This window comes from Macrobrachium nipponense, chromosome 7, assembly GCF_015104395.2.
Source record: "Macrobrachium nipponense isolate FS-2020 chromosome 7, ASM1510439v2, whole genome shotgun sequence".
Lineage (NCBI taxonomy): Eukaryota > Metazoa > Arthropoda > Malacostraca > Decapoda > Palaemonidae > Macrobrachium > Macrobrachium nipponense.
In genome coordinates, this window is record NC_061109.1 from 56483709 (window position 1) to 56491208 (window position 7500).

Genomic DNA, 7500 nt, shown 5'->3' on the forward strand with positions numbered 1-7500 from the left:
CTGGACGGTGGTTCGATCCCATGGGGGTACGAAATTATTATCAACTAAAAAAAAAAAAATTCCCCTCGTTACATACATGAAAAAAATATATCAATTCCGAGGTAGAGCGAATTAGATATTAAAGGACATTTGTAGCTCGAATGATATATATATATTAATATCTATATATATATACGTATATCTATATATATATTATATTATACACATATATATATAATCAAATGGTAAATATTATAAAGTTTTTAATAATATAAGTTCATTATAAATATCAAGCAGGTCTGTTAACAAAACTAATTATGCAGAAGTGTAGGAATATATATATATATATATATATATATATATATATATATATATATATATATATATATATATATAATCGGATGGCTATAAAGTTTTCAATAATATAAACTCTTGTACAAAGATAAGGGCGCCTGTTAATAAAATATTATGAAGAAAATCATAGATTTTGTACAGCAATCTGCTAGCAGAAGTAATTATGCAGATTTGCAGGCTATATATTACATACATACATACATACATACATACATACACACATACACACATACATACATACACACCATATATATATATATATATATATATATATATATATATATATATATATATATATATATATATATATATATAATCGGAAAGTAAATATTATAAGGTTTTTAATTGTATCAACTCCTGTACAAAGATCAAGCACGCCTGTTTTACAAGGTATTGTAGGAAAAAAATCATAGATTTTATACAGTAATGTGCTAGCAGAAATAATTATGCAGATTTGCAAGAAAAATGAAAACGAGAAAACGAATGTAACGAAATATAAATAAACACAATCGAATGAAGATATACGTAATATTGTTCACAATAATAGAAACTCCCCGGCCTTAGCTTTCCAATACGAGCGACAATGAATGCTAACGACGCATTAGAGAATAGGTGCAACAACACCTATTCATATTTATCGGTGGAGAAGGAGATGCCAAATTCAAAGGGGCTTCGAGAGGGAACGTGGAGCGATGTCGCCCTAATTAAGTTTACGTTACATTTTGAAATTCTCTCTCATTAAGACTTACGTGTGGGGTTCCCTATATGTTTAATTAATTCCTTCGCTGCTCTTTAGCCGGTCCTCCGTTGGCAAATGAGGCTATCCGGCGACGCTAATTGATCGCATTAAATCAGAAATTAGTCTGTTTGTTATGGGCAAGCCATCCGGGGGAGGAGATGGGATTCTCGGGAAATGTAAAGTCAGAGAATAATTATTCTCCCTTTCGCGCCTTTATCTTTTAAAGGAAATATTGGATGGTATGCAACAGAATACGGAAATGAGAACCCGGGCCAAGCACAGTTGCTTATGAGGTCATTCAGCGCTGAAAGGGAAATTGAGGGTAAAGAGATTTGAAAGGATACTATAACAGGAGAAAAACCTCAGTTGCACTATGAATCAACTGTTAGGAAAGGTGGAAAGGAAGGTGGAAGAGAATATGAACGGAGGTGCTGTAAAAGGATTGAAAGGAGTTGCCTACAGTGCACCGCATGAGGCGCACTGACTGCACTAATCAATTTCATTTTTGATAGATTTCATCTTTTTAGTTTCTCTATTTTATCTTCGTTTGTGTTTGCTTCTATTATTGCTCCTCTGTCGTTATCATCATAATCTTACACCTCCCATTTCTAGAAGCAGTAGTATAATCATCACTAGTTTTTGATAACTATTATTTTAATATTTTCTCAATTTTACTGTATTTCAACTGTGCTTCTATTACACCCTCGTCATTATCACCATAATCTTAAACCTGTGATTTCTAGAAGCAATAACATAATCCACATTTTAATTTTTCAAAACTATAAGTTTTGAAATGTTATCAATTTTATTTTATTTCAACTGTACTTCTATCCCCGCTCCTTTGTTAATACCGTCATAATTTAAAACCTACGTTTTCTAACGATGAAACATACAAATTAATACGCCTTTCCTTTGTACAAATCGGGTAAAGTAAGAGAAAATCAGACAATGTATATATATATATATATATATATATTTATATATATATATATATATATATTATATATATTATATAATATATATATACATATGAATATTATATATCATATATTATATATATATATACTATATATATATATATATATATCTATATAAACACACTAGGGCAATTCTGGCACACACAGAACGACGTAAATGATAAATGATTATTTGAGAGTCGGTGCCCGCGTCAGGCCGGAATCAGAGGTCCGTGAAACGTGACTTTGTCGGGTTTAGCAAACAATGGATTCAGCCCGACCCAAATTATGTTTCCCTTTGACTGAAAGGGAAAGAGTCCTGGGGTAAAAATCGCCTCGGGTGTCGGATGAGCGATAATGACGTTTGGCAAAGTAATCCGCTCAAGGGGAACGATGCCTGGAGTTTTGACTTTGGGAGCTGGAAAGGGTCTGGAATGTAATCAGCGTAGGATTCATTATCTGGTGAGTTTGTTCTGTTAATTTTTTGCTTTATTTTTAATTTGACTCCATTACTATTATCGTTTAAAGGATGATTTTACGAAGTGTCGTGTATATGAAGTGTTTGTTTGTCTAGCGTATATATTTATGAGTTTAAGTACGTAATTACTTGATTTTCAATGTCAGTTTGTCCGTGCTAAAAAGCAGGGGGAAAAAACCCAAATGACTAAGAAGAGTGTATGATGAATAATATATGGGTGTTCTACTCTGTAATTACTCTGATTTGACGCGTCCCTAGTACTTTGATAAATTTTGTGTGTAGTAAGTTATATTATGATAAACAGTAACAAAGGCATATAACTCATGAACTTTTGATGCATAGATCTTTTAAAAATGGTCTTTGACACAGGACCTGCGTCTGACTCATGAGTATGAAAAAAGACAAGTTAGCTTTTCCGGATCTCTTACTGAAAATGTCTACAGCTAAATTTAGAGAATTCCTTTTGATGATACCTTTCCGTAACTTCTGCCCATGGGTTTCGACACACACCTGCCCAGTCACCCTATCCTCGCCCGGGGATCGAACCTGAGTCCTCTCGCTTATTAGGCGAGAATGCTATTGATCATATTACTGATGGCTCAGTGGTCAAAGTCAATGTCTAACATTATCGCTAAACCAGGCAACGGTTCGAATCCTGCCAGTGACGAAGCATTTATCGTTAATTTATAATTCCTCTTGGGTGTGGATTATTTTCAAGGTATAATAAATTGGGTAATAAAACGATGTTTGTGGCTTAATATTTGTGAATATATGTATATATGTATTTATGAATGTATGTAAATATGTTTCAATATACGTATGTATATATTCATACTGTATGCATGAATGTATGTATGAATGTATGAATATGTGTATATGTATTGACACAAATTATTGCCTCTAAAGAAACGGAAATCTAGCCAAAAGTAAAAAAAAGAAAAAAAAAAATTTAATCCCCCAAATTAAATTTTTGGTACGAAACATCTCTTCAACCCGCCCCCCCCCGCCCCCGCCGCCATGCCATCTCTCCACACACCCCCGCCCTTACCATCTTTCCACCCACCCCGCCCTTACCATCTTCACCACCCACACCCCGTCTCCATCTCTGCAGCACATAGCAAACCAATCTGAAGTTTTATGGGCGGCTTATTATCATCGATCGCGCCCGAAAAATTTGTAACGCATGAGTTATGGGCGAGTTGATGGTCGTGATCGTAGCCGATCATTTTGCCGTAATGACGTCATTCGTTCTGCGCTGAGCAGGAGCATTAGCGAAGTCCAGTTTATTGCCTGGAATATGAGTGGAAATTTCATTTGGGGGAGAGGTTTCTTGTTATTATTATTATTATTATTATTATTATTATTATTATATTATTATTATTTTGATAACCATCATCTGTTAATATTATGATTATGATTATTTCAATAATATTTGTACTTTATTATTATTATTATTATTATTATTATTATTATTATTATTATTATTATTATTATTATTATTATTATTATTATTATTAATAATAAATAATAATATATATAATAATAATATAATAATAATAATAATAATAATAATAACTGTAACTTCAAGCTGTATCTTTTAAAATAATGTTGTCATTGCTATTATTATCATTATCATTGTTATTAGTTATCATTACTTTGAAATCCTTCATATGCTAACATTATTATCATGATCATTTTATATTAGTACCAGAAAATCAGTGTTTTTTCAACTGTGTTATTATTTCTAACAATAATATAATTAATATTATTAAAACAATATTGCAAACTGACACGAAACAAACATATATAGCAAATGAGGACACACAAGACGGAAGATAAAAATAAATAAATTATATAAAAATATATAAAACGAAATAAATTAGTATTCACACGAAGAACAACACAAGACTTAAAAACAATATACGTAGATGGATTATAAGTATGAACAGAATATAGAGTATATAATTTAGGCCAAAGGCCGAGCGCTGGAACCTATGAGGTCATTCAGCATCGAAAGGTAAATTGAGGGAAAGGTTACAAAGTTGTAACAGGAGGAAAAGCTCGCAGTTGCATTATGAAACAATTGTTAGAAAAGGTTGGGAAGTAAGGTGGAAGACAGAGAATATGAACAGAGGTACAGTAAATGGAACAAAAGGGGTTGCGCACTACTCTATGATAAACATAATTATGTTCTAATTAACACTTCTTCCATTTATTGCATGTAAGAAAATTCTTTTGGTACTTAGAATCCGAAAAATTCCTGGACCACCCAGGCCAGAAAGCTGGAGCCTCATGAATACTGACTAATATCGATTGTTGAGAGAGAGCAGTCTACAATTAATCAACCACTTCTATATGACGAGGATCCCGGCTATTGTTACATGATGTTCGGTCACGGATGCCAGGTTTCCTTGTATCGAAAGCCATTTTTTATTTTCTTTGTATTGGAGAGTTAAATCGTTCTCCTTAACGTCCCACTGTTCATTCATCTTTCCTTTTCATCTCGAGTTCGAAAAGGGTATTTTGATATGGAATATCTGAGCAGGCTGCTTATTTTTAAGGATCATCACTCTTGAGGTATTTTTGTAGTTTATAAGTTCCTCGATTCCTCTCAATATCTTATCTCTTTTCAAGTAAGTTCGTTGACTCTATGTGTGATGGAAGTAGTTCATGAGTTCCTCGATGAGTTTAAACATCTTCTGTCCCTTTTAAGATATATTTCCTGGTGTCACAAATTAGTTAAGGGTAATTTTGAGAAAGATACATGACGAGGCCATCTGCTGTCCATCGGTATATGACTGGTTTGATGTACGAGAATTTCGCCGTAAGGCCAAGTACTACTAGGGCACTTTCAGCCATTCCTCGCTTGGGACAGTTTGAGTGGCTGGACAGCAAGATGAGAGAAAGGAATCGGGGATGGATGCAGCTAGTGGACAAAAGGACGCTGCAAACGACATTTATCAATGCTTACAGTGCACCAAATGAGATACACTGACGGCACTACACCGGTACTGGGGTTGATCGGTATGAACTAACATGAACTAACCTGGTATCTTTCTGATATGCACCGAATAAACAACATCCTAGTAAGTATAATATAATCCCTAAATAACAAACTTTGTCATATATTATTCATATATAAAAAGATTATTTATTAAATGTAATCAATATCATACTACTGAAAGATTGTGTGTTACCTTAGAGAACAGCTCCTTCAACTTGTTATTGTTTTCAAGTCTTTGGAAGACCCAGGTCAAGTTTTGGTCAGTGGTTTGTAGGTATTCCGTACCTGGAAGTAAAATTAAATGTTAGTAAACCCACATAACGTTAGGCAGTTTCTAAATCAACAAACTGGTAGGCTGACTTTATCAGCTTATCAATATCCTTTTAGCTGAATGCAATCAGGAACAGCTTAAACGCCATCAAATATTTAAACACGTGAAAAAGGCACCATTCATAATATAATTTAATTTTAAGATTTACATTTCTCAAAAAAAAAAAAAAAAAAACATCTTCACATCCGCAACCATTTTCTACCTCCTTTGAATTGAGATGAATATAGAGTTTAGGCCAAAGCCCAGGCACTGGAACTTATGAGGTAATTCAGCGCTGAAACGGATATTGACATTAAAAGGTTTGAAAGGTTTAAAAGGAGGAAAGCATCGCAGCTCCACTATAAATCAATTGTTAGTAGAGGGTGGAAAGTCAGATGGGAGAAAGAAAATATGAAAGGAGGCTCAGTAAAAGAAACGAAAGGGGTTGCATCTAGGGGCCGAAGGAACGTTGCAAAGAACCTTAAGTAATACCTACAGAGCACCGCATGAGGTGCACTGACAGCACTATCCCACTACAGGGCTCACTCCTTTGAGACAGATTCTTTAGGCTATGAGACTTTTTCCTCTTTAAAGCCTTGATTATGCAGTTAATTTTGTATTTATTTAGTGCGTCTTATACATTTAAAGAAAAATAGTAGCTACCTTAACCCTTTCCTCTCATACGTGTATTTTTTCTCATTAATATCACAGCCGGTTTTTGAAAGAAGCCCAGATTCAGATTCTTTCATGATTTTTCTCATTCACAGGCGGTTTCCCAGATGATTAGGTTTCTAGTTAAAACAAATGGCATATTTCGGCAACCTTCGTTTAAAATGTTTGAAATTCGGTACTTCTTTCTTCTTATTTTAGCCCAAGGTTAACAAAAAGCAAAATTAAAGCAGACATACTTGAAACTCCAAATTTCCATCTAAATCAAATTAAACCGCCGAATATAAGATTTCACTCAGAAAATAGCATCCACTCCATTATTCCTTATCCCGATTGAAAAATAAAGTCCATATACAGAACACGAGCTTCGATATATTTTTCTTTTTCATCTCATTGTTGAATATAATTGAAGTTAAAGAAAATCCATTTTTACTGAAGTTCCTTGATATTTGAAATCTAACCCCCTCTTATTTCGACTGAGTATATTTGCCTGTTTGTCAAGAATAAACCGTTCTTAAATTCCCTTGACTTTCCACACTAAATATTCCTTCAGTTCCGGAGCAAATTAACCTCGCAAAGAATATCATCTTTCCCTTTCGATACTCGAGTTTTCGGCGTCCCATCTCTTCCATATTTCAGCCTAATGATAAAAACGGTCCATCACAACCCCCCCCCCCCCCCACCTCGTCCCCCACCCGACCCCGACACTCCTTCGATAAAAAGACGTCCCGATAATTAAGGCTCGTCCTTCTCGGCCGAGTTTCCACACTTGGATTAAAAACCGAGGGAGGGTAATTATGAGTTTCAGGTGAGGTCGCTGCCTCGCGGCCTCATTAGAATGTCCCGAAAGTCATTTAAACTTGAACAATCGAATGAAACCAACAGAGAGAGAGAGAGAGAGAGAGAGAGAGAGAGAGAGAGCTAGGTGAATAACGAGAGAGAAAGAAAGAGACAGCTAGGGGAGGAGAGAGAGAGAGAGAGAGCGCGCTAGTGAATAGATAGAGAGAGAAG